Source organism: Ptychodera flava, chromosome 9 (assembly GCF_041260155.1).
Source record: "Ptychodera flava strain L36383 chromosome 9, AS_Pfla_20210202, whole genome shotgun sequence".
NCBI lineage: Eukaryota > Metazoa > Hemichordata > Enteropneusta > Ptychoderidae > Ptychodera > Ptychodera flava.
The window spans coordinates 9896385-9904103 of record NC_091936.1 but is presented as its reverse complement, the minus strand read 5'-3'; positions in this window follow the sequence as shown (position 1 = coordinate 9904103).

The following is a 7719-nucleotide window of genomic DNA, read 5'->3' as shown; positions in this document are numbered from 1 at the left end:
GGGTTAGGGTTAGGCTTAAGTTAGGGTTAGGGTTAGGGTTAGGTGAGGGTTAGGGTTAGGGTTAGGGTTGGGGTTAAGTTAGGGTTAGGGTTAGACGTATTCAGTCCCTCTATATATTCAAACTCCTTGTTTATTTGTGTCTGTGTTTGTTTGTGTGTATGTGTTTGAGTTTGTTTATTTGTTATTTTCAATAAAATAACAGCGAAAAGCTGTTTTGTTAATATTTGTCAATAAAGAGCAGTTTATTTATTTGTTTGTTCGTTGATATGTATTTCCGATGGTTAGGGTTGGGTTAGAGTTAAGTTAGGGTTAGGGTTAGGGTTAAGTTAGGGTTAGGGTTAGGGTTAGGGTTAAGTTAGGGTTAGGGTTAGGGTTAGGGTTAAGTTAGGGTTAGGGTTAGGGTTAGGGTTAGGGTGAGGGTTAGGGTTAAGATAGGGTTAGGGTTAGACATATTCACTCCCTCTATATATTCAGACTCCTTGTTTATTTGTATCTGTGTTTCTTTGTGTGTATGTTTTTGTGTTTGTTTATTTCTTATTTTTAATAAAATAACAGCAAAAAGGTGTTTATTTGATAATATTTGTCAATAAAGAGCAGTTTATTTATGTTTCTTTGTTTGTTGATATGTATTTCCGATTGTTAGGGTTAGGGTTAGGGTTAAGTTAGGGTTAAGATTAGGGTTTGGTTAGGGTAAGGGTTAGGGTTAGGGTTAATTTAACCCTTTCACCACCATGGTTTGTCCCAAATCCATTGTTTTCTATGGTAAAGTCTGACCTGTATACAGGGAACTGGGGGTGAAAGGATTAAGGTTAGGTGTAGGTTAGGGTTAGAGTTAGGGTTAAGTTAGGGTAAAGGTTAGGGTAAGGTTAGGGTTAGGGTTAGCCCTGGGTTCCATCGGCGTGGAGTTCGAGGCCGCGCTTGTGTGTACGGTGACGCTTGTATGGCCTCTCACACCGCCGCCATGGTGCCACCCATAGAAAAAACGGTGAGCGCGCAGCACCTTGCTGCGCTCACTTTTCGAATGCGGAAAAGCACTTGAAATGATGTACTAATGCCTAAAAATATGAAATATTGTTGCTACTTTCTCAATAAATAGCTACTTTTTACTCTGACATGTATACATCTCTCTTGCGACTGCCGACTAACGTAGAACGGACAGCCATTTTGTATTTTGTTTCATCTGCGCATGCGCGCAGATGTACGTAGCAACGATCTCATGACGTCAGCCCCTGGGAGGCAGCTTGAGCGCTCCTGACCTGTAAGCTGCCTCCTATTTGTCAAAAGTCTGTGGGCGTGTTTCGTACGTACGTTGCGGTTTAAACAATGGAGAGTTGTTACAACTGTAGTATTTCCGAAGTTCGAGAACTTACGAAAAAGTTAAAAAGCGATTTGGATTTCATTTTTTCTTAAAAGAGGAACAGTTGAAGATAGTGCTATCAGTTGTACAACGGAGAAATGAATTTACCTACAGGGTATGGAAAGAGTCTCTGCTTTACAGTTCCGCAGCTGATTTTGGATGAAGGAAGTGATATAGTAATGATAAATTATAACCTGCATTCTAAATGATTATAATTAAAATTGTTTTAGTCCACGGACTTGAACTTTTGTTTCATTAGGTGATCTATAGATATAGTATTCATGGTTTAGATTTGTTGTTTGTCTATTTAATTGACAAAATGCTAAGACATTATTTTATATTTAGTAGTTAGGCTCCAAATATTTGACAGAAATTTTTCTTTGCATTAGGCTTTCAAACTTAATATCTTGTGACTTGAGCATGGTGCAAGGTTACATTAATATATTATTTTATTTATAATCTATTATATTCTTTGTTTACTAGATAATTGATTTTAAAATAAAATTAATGTGTTTTTTCCTAGATTGATCCTGAAAATGCACCACATATTGGTATTTTAATTTCCCCTTTGAGAAGCCTCATCTTAAATCAGAAGAAAAGATGGGAGCAGAAAGGGGTAAAAGTTGGGACTATATTACAGATGAAAGAAATGAAAAGTGATGTTATTACAGGTAGGAGAAATTCATCACTTTTACAAAGCAACAGACATTGATTCCAAAAGTGACAAGTTTCTGGAATCAATGTCTGTTGCTTTGTTAATGTTTCTATGGTAGAGGCATTTTGCGGCTGGTATTTCCACCTAAGATAACTGATGATAGCATGTGGAAAAATAACATCATCCTTTAAAGGGCTAATAAATTGCATTTCTTCTGATTCATTTCTAGGTATTCTTAGTGGACAATTTTCTCTGGTCTTTGCATCACCAGAAGCCATTGTCCTTGATCCATGGAGGTCAATGATTTCCAGTCAAGTTTACAAAAAAAGACTGTGTTTGATCGCTTGTGATGAAGCCCACTGTTTAAGTGAATGGTAAGTATTTGCCAGTTGCTGATGAAATTGGAAAGTTTGATTTTTATCAAGTTATGATATTATTTTTTAATTTCATAAATGTAATTGCATAAATATTAAAAGAAAGAGTGTCTAAAGGTTGTATCAAAGAATTTCAATGTCTCATTACTTTGCACATATCATTACAATATTTTATTTTAAAGATTTTGTATTTTTTGCTGGGTACTACAATACAATATGTACAATATTTTGAATTTTTTCCTTATATTATCAGGGGAAATGACTTCAGGCCAAAATACAGGGAAGTTGGAGTTCTTCGTAGCCTTGTTCTACCATCTTGTCCTTTCTTGGTTCTGACGGCAACAGCAACAGAGAAATTAAGAAGAGATGTTATGTCTTTACTCCATTTGACTTCTGTTAATACTATAGCAGTTGTACCAGACAGGTATGTATAATACTGTAATATCAGAATTACATTTCCATTGTTAAAATATTATAATTATAGATTCATGTGTGGTAATTGCTTGCTTATATGCCAAAATATTTGTACAACAAAATGCCTAAGTGCTATTCTCACCAAAATGCTGTTTTCAGAGATTGAATTGAGGCTGCATGATTGTATTGTATAGTATTGACAAATACATGAAGTTTGTTCAATTATTTTCAGTAATTTGTCAGGGTGAAAGTCCCCATCAGTATACACGTAATAGGGATAGATTTTTCTAATATTAATGTAAATATGTCTTAAGTTTTCTGCTGTGTGTTAGGTATAATGAAAAATTGTATCTTTTTATTTACAAGGCGGAATATTTTTATCCACTATGTGTCTAAACCTGCAATGGATTATGAATACGAACTTGAGTTTTATATTAAGGAGTCAAAGGAAAATGGGGTCAAGTCAAAGAAGTGCATCATATACTGCAGGTAATATTATTTTATAGATTGTCATAAAGTAATAAATAATTTCATTTAGAAGCATCGTTTCTCTGTGTCATGGTATTCCAATCGATAAATAGAGAAGAGTTATCAATATTTGGACAAACATGTCATTTCAGTTCTGTTTCGTATTTAGGGACTGGTCAGTTTCTTCGGCCTGGGTGATGGATTTTTTTTGCCAACGTCAAAAAGTGGCTGACTCCTCCCATTCCACCATTCGAAAACAGGGTGACCCCCCCGATTCAAACTTGGGAAAAACTGGGTGAATCCCTCCCTCCCCCCTGTGCGACAACGGTAAAACAAAATGGGGAATTAATTGAATAATTCAGCATGTGGGTATATATATAACCGTGTACTCTCTGTGCCCAAGTTCAGAGGTTGCCATAAAGCCATTATGGTGATAACCGGGAGGGCACATTGTATACATTTTGTGTGTATATATATATATATATATATATATATATATATATCTGTGTTGTGTATATATATATATATATATATATTGTGTGTGTGTGTGTGTGTGTATGTGTATATTGTATATATGTGTATATATAAAATGTATACAATGTGCCCTCAATATATATATATAAATATATATATATATATATATATATATATATATATATATATATATATATATATATATTTTTTTTTTTTTTTTTTTTCTTAAATAAGTCATTCTGTGTTTTGTTGAAATTGTTGAAATTGTTGTCATGTCAGTTGTAAGATATACTATATGAACGTCATGCAGTTGAAAATCATTGTTTGATATTTTTTTTAAATGTGCCCAAAGGGTGCACCGAAAAATTTTAAACATACAGCTATCTCAGATAATGATATATTAAAGTTTTGCACAAGGACAGGGCTCTGAAAAATATGTCTTATTGTACTTGGGCCTCAGCCCAAGTACATTTGTTTTCATTCCGTGGGAAAAAACTGTAAGGTATAACCATTTCTGGCTGAGACCAGGGAGGGCAAAATGTATTGGCTTCATCTTTCTTGGCATAATAAATGGCGTAATGATGTTAACTGAATGGAAGTGCTGCTCTCAGCCAGTCTTGAATAAGTGAGATGTGAATATAAATGCTTCTCTATCTGAGTTCTGGCCACAAAATCTTCTGAATATAATCAAAATGTGCATCGAAATGCAACAATTAATGCACCCTCCGTTTCCTAGGCGATGGCACGACCCTTGCTACACCCACTGGACGAGCCAAAGTGGGAGGGGTAATTTCGGTTTGGTCAAACAGGAGGGCTCGAGACCAGAATTTAACATTTAAACTTGAAACATGTTTAATCACTGACAAGATGTGGATTAGTGTTAATCAAAGAGAAAGTTTGAAAAGGAAAGGTTTTATATCCCGGACACAATGAAAAACATTACGACTGGAAACTGTACCCCCGGTTGAGAATAGTAATGCCCACAGCGATGGAGAACACTTATCCTTGAGCTGAGAAAACCAGACCATCATTCGAAATAGAGCTGCAGATTCGAGAAGCTTTTTAAAAATAGCTAGGTACACCCGTAAGGGGTGGTTTCGCGTCTTGAGGGCAAATTTCGCCTCCTTCATTTAGAAATCGTACGTTTGTTTTTCCAGGGGAACACATCATTTGACACAAAATTTGCATGAAAAGGGGTCGCCAGTAAGCACGTGGTCAAATCTGGCATAAGAAACAATATGAAATGTTGGGTAAAGCCAGTCCAAAATAAACTGATTTGAACTTTTGTGTTTTGTAATTTATACCACTGCAGTAACATGACTTTTTTTTGACAACATCACACAATGTAATACGTTTTGAAACTGAATACTCCGACGTATTCTGTGTCCCCTTTGCTAAAAAATACGGTATGCCGATTACCATATAAGGAGATGATGACGTCAAGACAGATTTGTAGTGCATTTGGTCTTGGATGGTGCACGAAGTTTTGTCGAGGTAGCTTGTGTATTTATTTCCTAAATGGGAGATATTAGGGTCGATCTAAAAGAAGGCCGAAAAATGTTATGATACTCTAAGCGAGCTGAACTCCAATGCGAATGGTTGGATAATTTGGAGGATGTCTAGACTGATCTCGTCTCATTAAGATTATTTGGCGGTCAGTATTGAATTTCAACTGCGTCACAAGTTTGCGTCGAACGGTCAACGAACGATATTTTAGAAATCTGGAGACATGGCACATCGCAGTTTTATTTTAGTATTTTATATTTTACAAAAGATGTAAGAAGCAATGATTTTGTTGAAAATTCTGAAAAAAATGTAGGAAGATTTGATCGCGAACACATTTTCACTTGGGGGTCAACTAGCCCTGCGTACGATGCTGTGTGTTCCGCTACAGCTAACCGCCCCGCTCACCACAGCCCTGCAAAGACCCGTACGTTGGTTGGTGACTTCAAATCCATTTTGGGACTTGACGTAAAAAGCCAAATTACTGCCGAAATTCAGCGTTCTTGGGCCCAAGTCGTATCCCAGCCTACCTCAGCTACTCGATCGCTTCCAAAAATGCCAGTCTTTTATTCACTTCTCGTAAATAACCGTCGATGTCGGCAACTCTCTCGCTGGCCCTGCGTACGATGCTGTGTGCTAGCTGTAGCACATAGCATCGTACGCAGGGCTAGGGGTCAACATGGGGTCGCAGCCATGTTGCCTCAAAACTTATTTCTGTCTGCACTCAAAACTCAAAAATGTCGCATATGAACCTGAAAAATCGATGTAATTTTGTCAAACTTCGGCGAAATTTCAGCCTATAGACAAAATTTCATCTAGGTAAGGTAAATTTACTGAAATTTGATCGACAAATAATCCTGAGCTCGAACGTGACAGCTCGCCTTCTCCGGGAAGTCATGCATCCGGCCAGCTGCCCATATGGCCGGGTGCATGAGATTGTTTTCAAGCGACGGCGGCAGACCGTACGGGGCTCTGGATATGAACCTACCGCCGGTGTAGCTGTAATAACTGTTGCGTTGTTTTTAATCACCATGGACGAAGTCCGAGGGGACTTATAGGTTTGGTCATGTCCGTGCGTCCGTTCACGCCTAGTACCCAACCCCATACAGATGCACGTCGATTTGTTTCACAATGCTTTCAAATTTGGCCGTGTTAGAGGACTTTTTAGTTTACACCTCCATAGACTCCCATGTATAAGGCAGTTCTCCATAGATTCGCATGTATGATGCCAAGAAAAATAAAAATTTAGTTTCTCATCGTATTCATATTGCCTAAAGGATGCAGTGACACAGTTTTTTTGTCCCCACGGATAAAGTCCAGGGGGCTTATAGATTGGCTCATATCCGTCCGTGAGTCCATCAGTGAGTCCATCGGTTCACGCAGATATCTCAGACATTTTGACAAAATATCATGTGACCTTGGTGACCTTTGACCTCAAATATACATTATTGTCCATAACTCAGTAACCACAAGTGCTAAACCTTTCATATTTGGTATGATGGGACACCTTATGACGCCACATATTGTACCCCATTAATTATGTGCATATCTAATTATGAGCGAGCCAATAGAGCAAGAGGTCTGATTTCTGGTATATAGGGATAAGTTAACAATATAATTTGTTTGACAAAACTTCACGTGACCTCAATGACCTTTGACCTAAAATATACATATTTGTCCACAACTCAGTAACCACAAGTGCTACACCCTTCATATTTGGTATGAAAGGACACCTTATGACACCATATATTGTACCTCATTATTATGTGCATATCTTATTTTGAGCGAGCCAATAGAGCTAGAGGTCTGATTTTTGGTATATAGGAATAACTTAGCAATACAATTATTATGACAAAATGTGACGTGACCTCAATGACCTTTGACCTCAAATATATATATTTGTCCACAACTCAGTAACCACAAGTGCTACATCCTTCATATTTGGTATGATGGGACACCTTATGACACCACATATTGTACCTCATTAATTATGCGCATATCTAATTCTGAGCAAGCCAATAGAGCTGGATGTCCGATTTTTGGTATATAGGGATAACTATAGGGTAGAAATCTAATATGCCCATCTAAATATTAGACATCTACCATCGAGAACAAAAGAAATTTGCTGTAATTTGAATATTTAAGGAGTTTAAGCAATTCCCGCTATAAATAAAGAACCCCTGCCTCAAACTCCACAAAAGTTGCTAGACATATTTTGCCGTTGTCATGCCATTGCTTCGTTTAATAACCAGTTAATCAAATGCCTCATTGACAGGAGGAAATTCAAGACCATATTTGAATAGTAGTATATATTGTCCTCAAAATTACTCTATCACGGCCCAAGTACTCATTGCCTTCAGCAATACTGCCTTGTTATTATTAAAGTTATGCGCTCAAAGGGCGCGCCAAAAAATGGAACTGAACTGTTACAATGCATTTTTCATAAGTATGAGCCGTGTTGAAGTTCAAAAACA